This window comes from Humulus lupulus, chromosome 3 (assembly GCF_963169125.1).
Source record: "Humulus lupulus chromosome 3, drHumLupu1.1, whole genome shotgun sequence".
Classification (NCBI taxonomy): Eukaryota; Viridiplantae; Streptophyta; class Magnoliopsida; order Rosales; family Cannabaceae; genus Humulus; species Humulus lupulus.
The window spans coordinates 10,737,069-10,754,732 of record NC_084795.1 but is presented as its reverse complement, the minus strand read 5'-3'; the positions used below and the strand labels follow the sequence as shown (position 1 = coordinate 10,754,732).

At 31.6% G+C, this 17,664-nt stretch overlaps 1 non-coding gene across 1 annotated transcript; it reads left to right on the top strand.

Moving 5' to 3' along the window:
- Positions 1–11,385: 11,385 nt before the first annotated feature.
- On the top strand, positions 11,386–11,492 carry LOC133827723 (small nucleolar RNA R71). Its single transcript, XR_009890375.1, has one exon. It is a non-coding gene; the product is annotated as a small nucleolar RNA R71 (small nucleolar RNA).
- The last annotated feature ends 6,172 nt before the right edge of the window (positions 11,493–17,664 follow it).

Sequence of the window (17,664 nt, the reverse complement as noted above, 5' to 3'; positions counted from 1 at the left end):
AAATACAAATTATTGATTACCAAATCAAATAAATTAGCCTAATTAATAAGTATGCAATAACAAGAATAATATACTAGAAAAGAAGAAATTGATGGAGACTTTTTTCTTTTTTTTCGGGTAAAATTTGATGGATTTGAATGATATTCCATTGCAGTACGAATGTCTAAATCAGAAATTATATATAACAGATATAAAGGAAATTATAAATCAAATTTTACAAGATAATATTGACTATGAAATCTAACATTGACCTTACTGGAAAAGCGTTAACACAACTTTGCCAACCTTTCTTCTACTTTTGCTTGGATTTTTAGAGAAAAAGGCAGGATTTACTTTCTTATTTATATATCTCTTCTAAGTGTATAGATAATGAAATTTTTTGTTTTAAGAATTATTTATTTTTTTCAGTTAATTATATTTATTAAAATATTCTTATATTTAATAAAATATTCGTATATTTAACGATAGATTGTAAATATGACTTAAATTTAAATAAAATTAAATAAATAAATAATTAAATAAATTAAAATATGATATTTTTGAGATATTTTACAATGATAATTATTTTAAAATAATAAACCATATATTTTATAACTTAAATAAAATTTAATTAAACTTAAACATAATATTATATTAAACATATAATATATAATCTTTTGTTGTCCCTGCCAAATTCAAAAACTAGAATAAACATAAACTTAAACAAAAAAAATTAATTAAAATATGATATTTTTAATATTTTATGATAATTTAAATAATTAAATCATATTTATTTAAAAATAATAAAGACATACATATAATTTTTTTATCTTATAAATTTGTGTGATAGTTTATTTTTTAACAAGTGATTTGAGCTTTTTTTCTTCATCAAATTCACCAAATGATATTGTGAGATACATTAGAAACTACTGTCTACACTATAACTTTTTATATTCTTATTTTATTTTTATTATTAATTTTTTTTAAATATTATTGTATTTTATATATATGTCATGTAGCCATGTAAATATATATCTATGTCAACGTTGAGTTTAGATGTCATATATGTAGAGATTATTGATATAAATATTTATATATATTATAGAACTATAATTCATTCTATTATATATATATATTTAAAAAAAACAGTGAACCAGTTTTTATTAAAATTATAGACAATATTTACAACTTTAAAACTAAGAAAATGTGTATTGCACATTGTTTCTACCTAGTATATATATATACACACTGGATAGAAAGAACGTGCAATATATGTTTTATTATTTTTAAAATTGTAAACATTGTCCATAAAAATAAGTTCACTATTATTTAAATATATATATATATAATAGAATGAATTATAGTTCTATAGTATATATAAATATTTATATCAATAATCTAAACATATATGACACATAAATACAACATTGACATAGATATATATTTACATGGCTACATGATATATATATATAAAATACAATAATATTTAAAAAGAAATTAATAATAGAAATAAAATAAGAATAGAAAAAGTCTTAGTGTAGACAGTAATATATATATCTCACAATGTCCTTTGGTGAATTTGATGAAGAAAAAAAGCTCCAATCACTTGTTAAAAAACAAATTATCCCACAAATTTAAAAGATAAAAAAATGTTATGTATGTCTTTATTATTTTTAAATAAATATGATTTAATTATTTAAAATATCTTAAAACTACATATTTTAATTAATTTTTATTTAAGTTTATGTTTGTTCTAGTTTTTGAATTTGGCAGTGACAACAAAATATTATATATATATTATATGTTTAATATAATATTAAGTTTAAGTTTAATTAAATTTTATTTAAGTTATAAAATATTTGGTTTTATTATTTTTAAATAATTATCATTGTAAAAAATCTAAAAATATATCTTATTTTAATTTATTTAATTATTTAAGTTTAAGTTATGTTTACATTCAACTGTTAAATATAAAAATATTATGTTAAATATAAAAATATTCCGTTAAAGTTAACGGAAAAAAATGAAAAACTGTTAAAACCAAGAATTTCTGTTATCTACGCACTGTTTGTATAAAAGAGATATATACTAGATACAAGCAACATGCAATGTGCTGAAACTAAATTTGAATGTATACAGATTTAAACTTATGTCAGATTATCAAGATTACATACCGAATTCACAAGACATACATAATTCCATGATGTTGGATATGAGAAGGATTATGAGTTTATGGTCTTACACAGACTAATCTTTTCTCTCTTTGGGTCTCACTCAATTGATGAGAATAGAGAAGGAAAGGTGATGAGAGATTAGCCTTGGGGACCAAACCCTGTAACATTCTTTATATAGTAATCTAATTAGAATCCCATTAACCCTAATTAGGTTTACTATTGGGTATTACACATTACAAAGCCCATATTGTATAAGAAGTTTAATTGGACTCCTTCAATTAAATCACTTAGTTAGCCCAATTTAGAATATTAGCTCAAATATAACTGTCTTAATTTGTTAGCCCACACATTAAGTTATTAAAAATAATCCAACAATCTCCCACTTGGGCTACAAATTAATTAAAATGACAATTACATTTGATAACCTTAGGTGCACACAAACTTGCTAATAATTCTTAAAAACATCTTATTTAATCATTCTGGTCCATCTCCTATACCAATATGAGACCAAAGCGACCTTTGTTACATTAATCGTAACTCGATCCATCAATGATCACCATATCAAATATATTCAACAACATAGATCAAGTATGGATATGTAACTGGAAATTGCATGCAATGTGTTCTTAGTCATGTATATTTCCAATTGGTTCTTTATTCTTTAGTGAGATCAATCCTCAGTCTTTCAAACTACATGTCAAACCACAATTGAAAGATAACACATTCATAGCAATAAAGATAATAAAACCATCAACTTTATTCTGCAGAAAACTGAACATGCATAAAGTAGTAAAATAGTGTCAATAAATAATAACTAAATACAGAACACAAACTCCCACTAAAATTTCATATCATCAAATAAGACAACACCCATGGGAGCAGTATGCCCATGAAAGACCTTGGGTGTCAAATCTTTGGTTAGTGGGTCCGCGCATTAAGTTTGTTCCTATATGCTCAATAGACACTATCTTACTCTGAACTCTCTCTTTAACAACTTGAAACTTAATGTCTATGTGTTTAGACTTTGAAGAGATTCTATTATTATTCGAATATAGAACTGCTGATAGATTGTCACAATAAATTCTTTAGTGGTCTTTCGATTCCATCCACAACTCGCAGCCCAATGAAAAAATTTCGCAGCCATATCGCATGATTTGTTGCCTCATAACAAGCTATCAACTCTGCTGCCATGGTGGAAAGAGCTATGAGTGACTGCTTAGCACTTCTCCAGGATATAACTCCTCTTGACAACATGTATACATAGTCAGAAGTGGATCTTTTAGTATCTTGGCAACCCGCAAGATCGGAGTCAGAATACCCAATGTTCTCCAAATTTTATGACTTATGACAGGTGAGCATGCACTCCTTTGTTGTTTGTAAGTACCACTCATAACTAGTTTGATTGCTTTCCAATGATCCATGCCGGGGTCACTTAAGTATCTGCCCAACATACCCACCATGTACGCAAAATCTGGACGCGTACATACTTGAGTATACATAAGACTCCCAACAATTGAAGAATAAGGAATCTTTTGCATCTATTTTCTTTCAATTTCATTCCTCGGGCATTGGCTGAGACTAAACTTGCCTCCTTTGGCAATATGAGTATTGATGGACCCAAAACGGGTATGTTTAAAAATTTATATATCGCAAGCGCACGAATCGTCCATAAAGAATAGTGATCGTGTAAGCAAGGATGTCGAACCCAAGGGAGTTGTCTAAAATCGAAAATGAAACTATTTTAAATAAAAAATAATAAATTCTAACCTAGCTCCAAAGATTGATGAGTTTTAATATTATGAACATAAAATAAAAGATTGAAAAATAAAGCTATTTAAGAGAATAAAAATAAAGCAATAATGAGTAGAAAATAAGTGTTAAAAGAAAAGATTATTAAGATACTAGAATCCACAAAATGTAAGTTTAATAATATTTATTAGTATATTGATTCCCAAGTTTTAGTGATAGTTAAAATATTTTAAACTATCATTTTCCAAAAAGATTTATAATTTTAAGCACAAATTTCTTATAAAAAGATAGGATTTTTCTTCACTTTTCAAAATTATAATTTCAAAGCATTTAGTGTAAATCAATCTAATGAAATAACAAATAAGTCAATGAACATTATTTATAAGGCAAAACATAATATTTTTGTTCTAAGCATGGATGTGTACAATTTAATGACACATCTTACACAAAGAATATTATGTTTATGCACTAATGAAGAACAAAGTGTAAATATGTTCTAACAATCTAAAATACAAGATATTTAAGATGAAAGAAATATATGTAGAAGAAAAATCCATAAACTTTGTTGTATTACAATGGAAATCAACATACAACATAAATATTACCTAGTTACAAGTTGCTTCATCATGATCTTAATAATCTTATGAAAAAGATTAGAAGCACATAACTTGAGTAGAAATTACAAAATAAAAGACATACATACTTGCAAAATGCTCTTGAAAAACCCAAATGGAAGAGAGAATGGTAGAGAGAAAATGGGAGAAAAAGATGGTAACCAAAACATTAAGCACCCCAAAAATGGTCTTCAAAACCCTTATTTATAGCCAAAATGAGATTATTAAAATAATCAATTTAAATTAAGTAAATTGATTAAATTAATAATAATATGGTAAATAGGGGTAAATTGTAGGAGTGATGATGATTTTGGGGTAAAAAGTGTGTAGAAAATGGATGAAAATGTGGCATTTTAGACAAGGGGACAATGAGCACACTTAGACATTTTTAGGCTAAAAAAAATGACAAAATGCAGCATTTAGGCTGCTGGTGGCTGCCTGGTGCCAGGCAGTTTCGGCTGGGCTCACTGGGCTTGGCAGAGGCTTTGGAGCTTGGGTTGGCGTGGAGAATGGCAGCTGGGGACTTTGGTGGGCTTGCTTCAGGCGCAGAAGGCTGGAGGAGGAAGGATATGGGCCTGGCACTTGGGCTGTAGCTGGGCCGTACGGAGTGAAGGCTGATGGAAATGCAAGGAAGTGGCAAGTGATGTGGCTGGGCGTTAGTGTATATATGTTGAGGAGGAAGAGATGACTTTGGTGGGCAGCTGGCAAGCCCGTACGGCTGGGAAGGAGAAGGCTGAATGTTGAGAGAAAATGGGACAGGTGGCGGCTGGGCAGTGAGTCTCGGCTGCAGGGAGCAGGCGGGCTGGGCCAGGGGGCAGGCGGACTGGGCTGGGCCAAGGCTGGGGTTGGGCCGGAGGTGGCAGTGGGCCTGGGCTTCACGTGGCTGGGCCGAAATTGTTACAAAAATGCTACAATTTCTTTGTTTCTTCCACAAAAATGCCACAAATGAAATAATTATCCTACAAAATAAATTATAAACTAAATTAAAATTAAATATTTTCATTAATAAAATATACCATATAACTCCCATGAAAACATTAATTAAAATTTAATTTACATAACATTTAAGCTCAAAATTGCATCTTTTAACTCATTACTTAACAATATTAATTTTAAATAATTAAACTATAACATAACACAGTAAAATATCTATAAAAACATATAAAAATCTAGAAAATTACAATAAGACTAATAAATGCAAAATTACTTAAAAACTTAATAAGTTAATTAAAAACTCAAGAACTAAGCAACAATTAGCATATAAAATATGGTAAAATAACTCTATTTTGTAGAGTTATCACACCCCCAAACTTAAAGTTTTGCTAGTCCTCAAGCAAAAGAAAAATTAAAATACACATATATATATATATTTTTTATTGGTGATATAAAAATGATTTTCTCAAAAATTGCACAATGAAAATAACTCTCATAAATTATTATGAATAAAAGTTAAGCTTATGTAATTAATTAAATTGTCAATTTTGCTTTTAGAAAATAGGTTTTCATTAAAATTATTTTTCACTTAAACTTATAGGAAATAAGAGTGTTTATGAAAAAATGTAATTTTTGTTACAAGCAAAATTGACCCTATAATTAAAAACAAAGCTTAAAAATTATTCATATTTTTAAGAGAATTAATTTCAAACTCAATCAGAATTTTTATCATTGAAAATGAAAAATATCACCAAAATTATTTTGTTTTTTTTTTTTTTAAATATATTAATTTTTTTTTTGAATTTTTATGAAAATGAACAAATAAATAAAAAAAATTAACAAAACAACAACATATAAATAAATAATTTTTTTTTTTTTCAAACAAACATAAATAACATAAATAAAACACAAAACATACACAATAAAACATAAATAAAACACAAACATACACAATAAAACATAAATAAAACACAAACATACACAATAAAACTCGATACCCCCAAACTTAATTTAAGCATTGTCCTCAATGTGTCAAAATATAAATATAAATTAAAATTGACAAGAGTGTAAGGTTTAGAATGGTCGTACCTCGATATTGTGCATTGCGAAGAGAGAACAAGATACAACTAACAAAAATTAAATCACACATAAAACAACAATACAAATAAAACACAAGTTATCAAGATCACATAGGAATTTAAAGAGCATGGTAAACAGGGTCCTCAAGGAGTATCTCATCCACTTCATCAGATTTTAATTCTAAAAATTGTTTTAATTTTTGTCCATTAACTTTAAATATATCACCATTTTTAGGATTTTCAATTTCAATAGCTCCATGTGGAAAAACAATACGAACAATGTAAGGACCGGACCACCTAGAGCGTAACTTTCCCGGGAATAAATGCAAACGAGAGTTGTATAAAAGGACTTTCTGACCTGGATAAAAATCTTTTCTCAAAATATTTTTATCATGGTAAAATTTCATGCGATCCTTATACTTTTTTGAATAGTCATATGCATCATTCCTAATTTCGTCTAGTTCATTTAGTTGAAGTTTTCGTTTCTCACCTGCCTTGTCTAAAGAAAAGTTTAACTGCTTAATTGCCCAAAAGGCTCTATGTTCTAACTCAACAGGTAAGTGGCACGCCTTCCCATACACAAGTCTGTAGGGTGACATGCCAATGGGTGTTTTGTACGCGGTACGATACGCCCATAATGCATCAGTGAGTCTTAAGGACCAATCTTTCCTAGTTGGATTCACAGTTTTTTCTAAAATGTGCTTAACTTCCCTATTAGACACTTCAACTTGACCACTAGTTTGTGGGTGATATGGTGTTGAGACTTTATGTGTAATGCCATATTGTTTCATCAAATGTTCAAATGGCCTATTACAAAAGTGTGTACCGTTATCACTAATTATAGCACGTGGTGAACCAAAACGGGAAAATATATTTTCTTTTAAAAACCGAAGCACAACTTTGTGGTCATTAGTGTGGCATGCAATAGCTTCAACCCATTTAGACACATAATCAACTCCAACAAGTATATAAAGATTACCAAAAGAGTTAGGAAATGGTCCTATAAAATCAATGCCCCAAACATCAAATATGTCAATAATAAGAATATGATTTAAAGGCATCATGTTTCTTTTAGTTAAACTTCCTAACTTTTGGCAACGTTCACAAGCTTTACAATAAACATATGTATCATGAAAGATAGTAGGCCAATAAAAACCACATTGTAAAACTTTAGCAGCTGTTTTCTTACCACTAAAATGTCCTCCACATGCATGATCATGACAAAAAGATATGATTTTAGATTGATCACAGTTTGGAATGCATCTTCTAATTATTTGATCAGGGCAGTATTTAAACAAGTAAGGATCATCCCAAATAAAGTTTTTCACCTCAGAATAAAATTTAGATTTATCATGCTTAGACCAATGAGATGGTATTTCTTTAGTGACCAAATAATTAACAATATCAGCATACCAAGGCAATGAAGAAATATACATCAATTGTTCATCAGGAAAAGTTTCAGTGATAGGAGTAGAATCATGTATAGTTTCAACAACTAGTCTAGATAAATGATCAGCAACAACATTTTCAGATCCTTTTTTATCACGTATTTCTAAGTCGAATTCTTGTAAAAGCAGGATCCAACGGATCAAACGAGACTTAGCATCTTTTTTCGATAAGAGATATTTTAATGCAGCATGATCAGAATAAACAATAATTTTAGATCCTAACAAATAAGATCTAAATTTCTCCAATGCAAAAACAACAGCAAGCAATTCTTTTTCGGTTGTGGAATAATTTAATTGAGCATCATTCAAAGTTTTGCTAGCATAGTAAATTACATGAGGTATTTTTTCAAGTCTTTGTCCTAAGACAGCACCTATAGCATAATCAGAAGCATCACACATTATTTCAAAAGGTATTTTCCAATCAGGAGGTCGAATAATGGGTGCAGTAGTCAACAAATTTTTTAATTTTTCAAAGGCCACATGGCAATTATTATCAAAGACAAAAGCATTTTCTTTTCCAAGTAAATGGCATAAAGGCCGAGAAATTTTGCTAAAGTCTTTTATAAATCTTCTATAAAAACCGGCATGGCCTAAGAATGATCTAATTTCTTTCACAGTTTTAGGTGGGGGAAGTTTTGAAATAAGGTCAACTTTAGCTTTATCAACTTCTATTCCATCAGATGAGATTACATGACCTAAAACAATTCCTTTTTTAACCATAAAATGACATTTTTCCCAGTTAAGCACAAGGTTTTTCTCTTTGCAACGAATTAACACAAGTGAAAGATGATGCAGACATTCATCAAAGGAAGAACCAAACACAGAAAAATCATCCATAAATACTTCAAGAAATCTTTCAACCATGTCAGAAAAAATCGAAATCATACATCTTTGAAAAGTCGCAGGTGCATTACATAATCCAAAGGGCATGCGACGATATGCAAAAGTTCCAAAAGGGCATGTAAAAGTAGTCTTTTCTTGATCTTCTGGGGCGATGGGGATTTGGTTATATCCCGAATACCCATCAAGAAAACAATAATATGCATGGCCAGCTAATCGTTCAAGCATTTGATCAATAAAAGGTAATGGAAAATGATCTTTTCTAGTAACATTATTCAACTTTCTATAATCTATGCACACTCTCCACCCCGTTTGTATTCTAGTAGGGATTAATTCATTTTTCTCATTTTCAACAACTGTGATCCCAGACTTCTTAGGCACAACTTGAACTGGACTAACCCATTGACTATCAGAAATAGGGTAAATGATACCTACGTCTAACAATTTTATGACCTCTTCTCTAACTACTTCTTTCATATTTGGATTTAATCTTCTTTGACATTCCCGAGAGGTTTTAGCATTCTCTTCTAGATGGATTCTATGCATACATATGGATGGGCTAATTCCTTTAATGTCTCCAATGGTCCAACCTATGGCTTCTTTATGTTTTCTAAGGACATCTAACAATTTACCTTCTTGTTCTTTATCTAAAGCGGATGCTATGATAACAGGTAAGGTTTCAGACTCTCCTAGAAAAGCATATTTTAAATTTTCTGGCAAAGGTTTAAGGTCTAACTTTGGAGACTCAGAAATTGATTGAACATGATCTAAGGGTGAAAAAAGTTCAACTTTGGTTTCATTTAAGGGTATAGGCTCTACCAAAGAATTCACATCATCATTAGAGTCATCAACATGCAAGTTCATACCAAAGTATTTTTCACAAAAGTCAAGTAAGTCATTTCCATCATCTTCACATATGCTATCTATCATGTTAACTTCATGTATTTCCTCACACTCAACAGATTTAGCAACATTAAAAACATTCAATTCAACAGTCATATTTCCAAAAGATAATTTCAAAACACCATTACGACAATTTATGATTGCATTAGATGTAGCTAAGAATGGTCTACCTAAAATGATAGGAATTTGAGCATGCATATTTTCCACAGGTTGAGTATCAAGAACAATGAAGTCAACAGGAAAATAAAATTTATCAACTTTTATCAAAACATCCTCTATAATGCCTCTAGGAATTTTCACAGAACGATCGGCTAATTGAAGAGTTATAGAGGTAGGTTTTAGCTCACCAAGACCAAGTTGCTTATAAACAGAATAAGGCAATAAATTCACACTAGCACCCAAATCAAGTAAAGCTTTGTTAATAAAATGATCACCAATAATGCATGAAATTGTGGGACACCCAGGATCTTTATATTTAACAAGACTCTTATATTGAATAATGGAACTAGCTTGTTCAGTTAAAAACGCCTTTTTAGGAACATTAGTGTTTCTTTTAACAGTACAAAGATCCTTTAAAAATTTAGAGTAGGCAGGAATTTGTTTAATGGCATCTAAGAAAGGGATATTGATACTAACTTGTTTAAAAACTTCTAAGATGTCATTATATTGGCCGCCTTTTTTAATTGGAAGCAATCTTTGTGGGAATGGGGCTTTTGGAATGAAAGGATGGATTGGGGTTTCTTTGTTTGATGAGTCATTGAGATTAGAACTAGGAGGCTGACTCTTTTCTTTTTCTTTTTCGTTTTCAACCTCGGGTATGTAATCGGGTTTGACAATTTTCTTTCCAGACCTAAGAGTTGAAATTGATTTGACTTCTCCATTATGACTAGACTTTCCTATCTCATATTGACCTTTTGGATTAGGGATAGGTTGACTAGGGAATGTTCCTTTTTCTCTATCAGCTAAAGCAGTGGCGAGTTGTCCTACTTGTGTCTCGAGTTTGGTAATTGATTGAGATTGATTTTGTAGGATTTGTTGGGTGGATTGCATAAATTGTTGTAAAGTATCTTCTAAGGAAGGTTTTCTTTGTTGCGGATATGGTTGATTTTGTGGGGCATGAGCTTGGTTTTGTGTGTTGTATTGGTGCCCTTGATTCATTTGGGGTTGGTTTTGTCTCCATGAAAAGTTTGGATGGTTTCTCCAATTTGGATTGTAGGTGGACGAAAATGGGCTATCATTTGGTTTCCCATAAGAATGAAGAGCATTGGCCTCCTCAGAAAAGGCTTCTTGGTAGGAAGGGCATGATTGGGCATTATGGCAAGGACTAGAACATATAGAACAAACATCTTTTCTAGGTTGAATTGGAGAGTTTATAGTTTGGCTTATGGCTAAAGCTTCTACTTTTCTCGCTAATTTGTCTAAGGATGTTCTTAAGTCTAATTCTTCTTTTACTTCATACCTTCCTCCTCTTTTTGGTGAATTAGTTGACCTAGACCTAGGATCAAAATAATTCCATTGTTGTGAATTGACAGATAAATCTTCAAGGGCGTCCCACGCCTCTTGTCCTTGAAATTTTAAAAAATTTCCAGTATGCATAGATTGAATCATTTGACGATTAGAGGGAGTCAAACCATCATAAAAATATTTTACAAGTCTCCATTTTTCAAAACCATGATGAGGACATTTTAATAATAAATCTTTAAATCTTTCCCAACATTCATAAAACTCTTCATTATCTTTTTGAAAAAACTCGGAGATTTCTCTCCTTAGACTATCAGTTTTAGACATAGGAAAAAATTTCAGTAAGAATTTATTATAAAGTTGATCCCATGTAGCTATAGACCCCGTGGGAAGGGAATTTAACCAAGCTTTTGATTTGTCTTTTAATGAAAAAGGGAACAATCTTAGTTTGACCGACTCATCAGAAAAATTTTGAAATTTAAATGTTGAGCAAATTTCTAAGAAATCTTTGACATGCATGTAAGGATCCTCTCTATCTAACCCATAAAAAGATGGCAATAATTGAATGATTGCGGGTTTAAGCTCAAAATGAGTAGCAGAAGTAGTAGGTAAAACAATGCATGACGGAGCATTAGATGAAATAGGTGCAAAATATTCAAGCAAAGTTTTTTCAGGCACAACATTTTCATCAAGAGGATTAGCAATAGGTTCCATGATGCTCAAATTTTTACTAACACTTTCAATTTCAAACAAAGATAAACGTCTTTTTACTAATCGTTTTTTAGAGTTACGTTCCCAATGATGCATACAATTTTTCACAAACAAGGCAACAAGGATAATCTCAGACAAGCAATTTTCTGATGTGGAAGATCAGTTAAAACCGCAACCACAGAGCATACTTAGAATTTTTAGAGATTTCACAACAATATAATTCTTATGGTTTACTTGTCCCCAGGCCTATTTGATTCCACTTACTCGCGCACTACTAACAACTCCCCGAGGTTAATTAGTAGAGGCGGATGAGAATTTTGGTCAAATTTCCTTTAAGCAAGAATTGCTTATGGTGAAAGGACAAGATTTAGGTTTTTTTTTTTTTTTTTTTTTCAAGTATTTTTCACAATATTACACTAAAATATTAAAGAAGACAAAGAAAAATAAGGCAAAAATTAAATAAGACTAAAATTTAGGCAAGAGTAGGGAGGCATAGCATGCCATCAACCATAACAAAATTAAGGTAAAAACTAGGAGGCACAAGTGCCATCAACTTAAACATAAGATAGAGGACTAGGAGGCACAAGTGCCATCAACTAGCTAGGAGGCAAAATTGCCATCAACTAGTAATTTGCGGAAATTAAATAAAATAAAAATTACAACAATATAAATAAAGAAAATTACAACAAATGTCAAGAGGCACAAGTGCCATCAATTAACAAAGATATAAAAGAAATAAAATTACAACAAAATTATAATAAAATTAGGAGGCACAAGTGCCATCGACTATAAAAATTAAAAGGATAGATAGGAGGCACAAGTGCCGTCAACTAAAAAAAACAATAAATATAAATATAAGTATATATATTTTTTTTTATGGGTGGTTAAACCGTCCCAAATTTCTTTTTATCTTTTTTTTTTTTAGATTTTATAGATATATATTTTTTTAGTTTTTTTTTTTTTTTAAGTGTAAAAAAAATTAAAATAACTAGTAGAAGAATTCACTAACCTTGAGATAAATTCGTTTCTTTTCTCTTGCAAGTCCCCGGCAACGGCGCCAAAAACTTGATGGACCCAAAACGGGTATGTTTAAAAATTTATATATCGCAAGCGCACGAATCGTCCATAAAGAATAGTGATCGTGTAAGCAAGGATGTCGAACCCAAGGGAGTTGTCTAAAATCGAAAATGAAACTATTTTAAATAAAAAATAATAAATTCTAACCTAGCTCCAAAGATTGATGAGTTTTAATATTATGAACATAAAATAAAAGATTGAAAAATAAAGCTATTTAAGAGAATAAAAATAAAGCAATAATGAGTAGAAAATAAGTGTTAAAAGAAAAGATTATTAAGATACTAGAATCCACAAAATGTAAGTTTAATAATATTTATTAGTATATTGATTCCCAAGTTTTAGTGATAGTTAAAATATTTTAAACTATCATTTTCCAAAAAGATTTATAATTTTAAGCACAAATTTCTTATAAAAAGATAGGATTTTTCTTCACTTTTCAAAATTATAATTTCAAAGCATTTAGTGTAAATCAATCTAATGAAATAACAAATAAATCAATGAACATTATTTATAAGGCAAAACATAATATTTTTGTTCTATGCATGGATGTGTACAATTTAATGACACATCTTACACAAAGAATATTATGTTTATGCACTAATGAAGAACAAAGTGTAAATATGTTCTAACAATCTAAAATACAAGATATTTAAGATGAAAGAAATATATGTAGAAGAAAAATCCATAAACTTTGTTGTATTACAATGGAAATCAACATACAACATAAATATTACCTAGTTACAAGTTGCTTCATCATGATCTTAATAATCTTATGAAAAAGATTAGAAGCACATAACTTGAGTAGAAATTACAAAATAAAAGACATACATACTTGCAAAATGCTCTTGAAAAACCCAAATGGAAGAGAGAATGGTAGAGAGAAAATGGGAGAAAAAGATGGTAACCAAAACATTAAGCACCCCAAAAATGGTCTTCAAAACCCTTATTTATAGCCAAAATGAGATTATTAAAATAATCAATTTAAATTAAGTAAATTGATTAAATTAATAATAATATGGTAAATAGGGGTAAATTGTAGGAGTGATGATGATTTTGGGGTAAAAAGTGTGTAGAAAATGGGTGAAAATGTGGCATTTTAGACAAGGGGACAATGAGCACACTTAGACATTTTTAGGCTAAAAAAAATGACAAAATGCAGCATTTAGGCTGCTGGTGGCTGCCTGGTGCCAGGCGGTTTCGGCTGGGCTCACTGGGCTTGGCAGAGGCTTTGGAGCTTGGGCTGGCGTGAAGAATGGCAGCTGGGGACTTTGGTGGGCTTGCTTCAGGCGCAGAAGGCTGGAGGAGGAAGGATATGGGCCTGGCACTTGGGCTGTAGCTGGGCCGTACGGAGTGAAGGCTGATGGAAATGCAAGGAAGTGGCAAGTGATGTGGCTGGGCGTTAGTGTATATATGTTGAGGAGGAAGAGATGACTTTGGTGGGCAGCTGGCAAGCCCGTACGGCTGGGAAGGAGAAGGCTGAATGTTGAGAGAAAATGGGACAGGTGGCGGCTGGGCAGTGAGTCTCGGCTGCAGGGAGCAGGCGGGCTGGGCCAGGGGGCAGGCGGACTGGGCTGGGCCAAGGCTGGGGTTGGGCCGGAGGTGGCAGTGGGCCTGGGCTTCACGTGGCTGGGCCGAAATTGTTACAAAAATGCTACAATTTCTTTGTTTCTTCCACAAAAATGCCACAAATGAAATAATTATCCTACAAAATAAATTATAAACTAAATTAAAATTAAATATTTTCATTAATAAAATATACCATATAACTCCCATGAAAACATTAATTAAAATTTAATTTACATAACATTTAAGCTCAAAATTGCATCTTTTAACTCATTACTTAACAATATTAATTTTAAATAATTAAACTATAACATAACACAGTAAAATATCTATAAAAACATATAAAAATCTAGAAAATTACAATAAGACTAATAAATGCAAAATTACTTAAAAACTTAATAAGTTAATTAAAAACTCAAGAACTAAGCAACAATTAGCATATAAAATATGGTAAAATAACTCTATTTTGTAGAGTTATCAAGTATCTTCTTGTGCACAATCTTTCATGCCAAATCTAGTAAGTACCTTTTCGATATAGCTCTTTTGTGATAACCCAAGGACACTCCGAGATCGATCTCGGTGTATCTTAATTCCTAATACAAAAGAGGCATCGCCAAGATCTTTCATTTCAAAATGCTTTGTTAGAAATCTCTTGGTTTCTTGCAATAGGCCTATATCACTACTAGCCAAAAGTATGTCATCAACATAGATCGCTAGGAAGATAAATTTACTCCCACTGAACTTGTGATATACACAATCTTCAACTGCATTGACCTCAAACCCGCGTGATACAATGATTTGATGAAACTTGTGATACCATTGACGGGAAGCTTGCTTGAGACCGTAGATGGATCTTTTGAGTTTGCAAACCATAGACTTTTGATCATCTAATACAAAGTTTTCTCGCTGCGACATATATATGGTTTCCTCAATGTCACCATTGAGAAAAGTTGTCTTAACATTCATCTGGTGCAACTCTAAGTCAAAATGAGCTACAAGTGACATTATTGTCTTGAAAGAATCTTTCGATGATATTGGAGATAGAGTTTCTTTGTAGTCAATACCTTCCTTCTGAGCAAAACCCTTGGCAACTAGGCACGCTTCATACCTCTCAATGTTGCATTTAGAATCCATTTTGGTTTTAAATATCCATTTGCAACCAATGGACTTCGCACCTTCAGGAAACTTAACAAGATCCCAAATGTCATTGTCTTTCATGAATTTCATCTCATCATTCATGACATTAATCCACTTTTGACAATTAGAACTTTGTTTGACTTGTTGGAAGTTGATTGGATCATCTTCCATTATCCCTATGTCAAACTCATACTCTTGAAGAAATACAATGTAATCACTTGAAATTGCACTTCTTTTTTCTCTAGAAGATCGCCTAAGTGGCACTTCCTCTTGAGGTTGTTGGGTTTACTCTTCTGGAGCAAACTCTTGATTTTTAATAGGAGTTCCATAGGTAATTCATCATTGTTGTCTTGAACAATATCAACGGGTTGATCATTGTCAATAACAACATTCGGTAAAGGAATAGATTTATCTTCAAAGATAACATTCCTAACTTTAGCTCCCCTCTCAAACACAACATCCTCAAGAAATCTCGCATTTACCGTCTCGAAAAAGGACTTAGTTGAGGGATCATAAAACTTAAAACCCCTCGACCGCTCAGGATACCCAACAAAATAGCAACAAATTGTTCTTGAGTCTAGTTTATTTTCATGCGACCTATAAGGCCTTGCCTCAGCTGGTCAACCCCAAATATGTAAGTGTTTAATGCTAGGCTTTTTGCTTATCCATAGTTCATAAGGAGTTTTAGCCACCGCTTTGCTAGGTACTCTGTTCAATATGTAGACTGCAGTCTTAAGTGCCTCTCCCGAGAGTGATTCTAGTAAAGAAGAATGACTAATCATACTTCTTACCATGTCCTTAAGCGTTCTGTTTCGTCTCTCAGCAACACCATTCATGCGAGGCTGCCCTGGCATTGTGTATTGCGGGACAATTCTGCATTCCTCTAAGAATTTGGCAAAAGGTCTTGGACGTTATTCACCTGATCTATCATGTCTACCATAGTATTCACCACCACGGTCAGATTTGACGGCTTTAATCTTCTCTCCTAGTTGATTTTCAACTTCAGCTTTGAAGGCCTTAAAAACGTCAAAGGATTGTGACTTTTCATGGATTAAGTATAAGTACCCATAACTAGAATAGTCGTTTATAAAAGTGATAAAATACAGTTGGTCATTCCAAGATGCTATAGGGAATGGACCACATATATCAATATGTATCAATTGTAAGACGCCAAAACTCATTTTGGCACTTAACTTCCTAATGTTTGTCTGCTTCCCTTTGATACATTCAACACATACATCAAGGTTCATGTAATCAAGGGGTTCAAGTATTTCGTCTGACACAAGTCTCTCTATTCTCCTTTTAGAGATGTGTCCTAAGCATTTGTGGCATAATTCTCATTTGATAATTTGCGTTTAGTACCTCTTGATGTTGTTTGCAAGGTTTCATTAGATGAAGCATTTGTATTTAGCATATATAGTTTATCAATTAAAAAACCAATCACAACAAGAGTAGAATTAAGAAAAAGACTAAATTTATTATTCCCAAATGAACAAGAATAGCCAAAGTTGTCCAAGACAGAAATAGAAACCAAATTTCGTCTAAATGACGGTACTACATGGGTCTCTCTTAATTCAATAAAATGACCAGTCTCAAAAGATAATCTAAAAGTGCCAAAGGCTTCAACTGGAACTGCTTTGCCGTCGCTCACATAAATGAACCTTTCAACATCACTTGGCGGCGGGTTCCAAATGCAACCCTGCATAGAAATACTTGTGTGAGTAGTAGTAGCACCATAATCTACCCACCAAGTATTGATAGGTACAGAAGTCAAATTAACTTCAGAACAAACAAATGTGAAAAGTCTACCTTTCTTTATACGCCATGCCACGTATTTGGAACATTCTTTCTTCACATGCCTAGGTTTCTTGCAAAAGAAGCAGGCAAGTCCCTCATCCCGAGTCTTTTGTTTCTTGGGTTGTGAAGTTCCCATTGCAGTTTCCTTGTCCTGAGTCCTCTTTCGGTTGTTGCTCTTTGAGGTAGTTGCAACATGAGC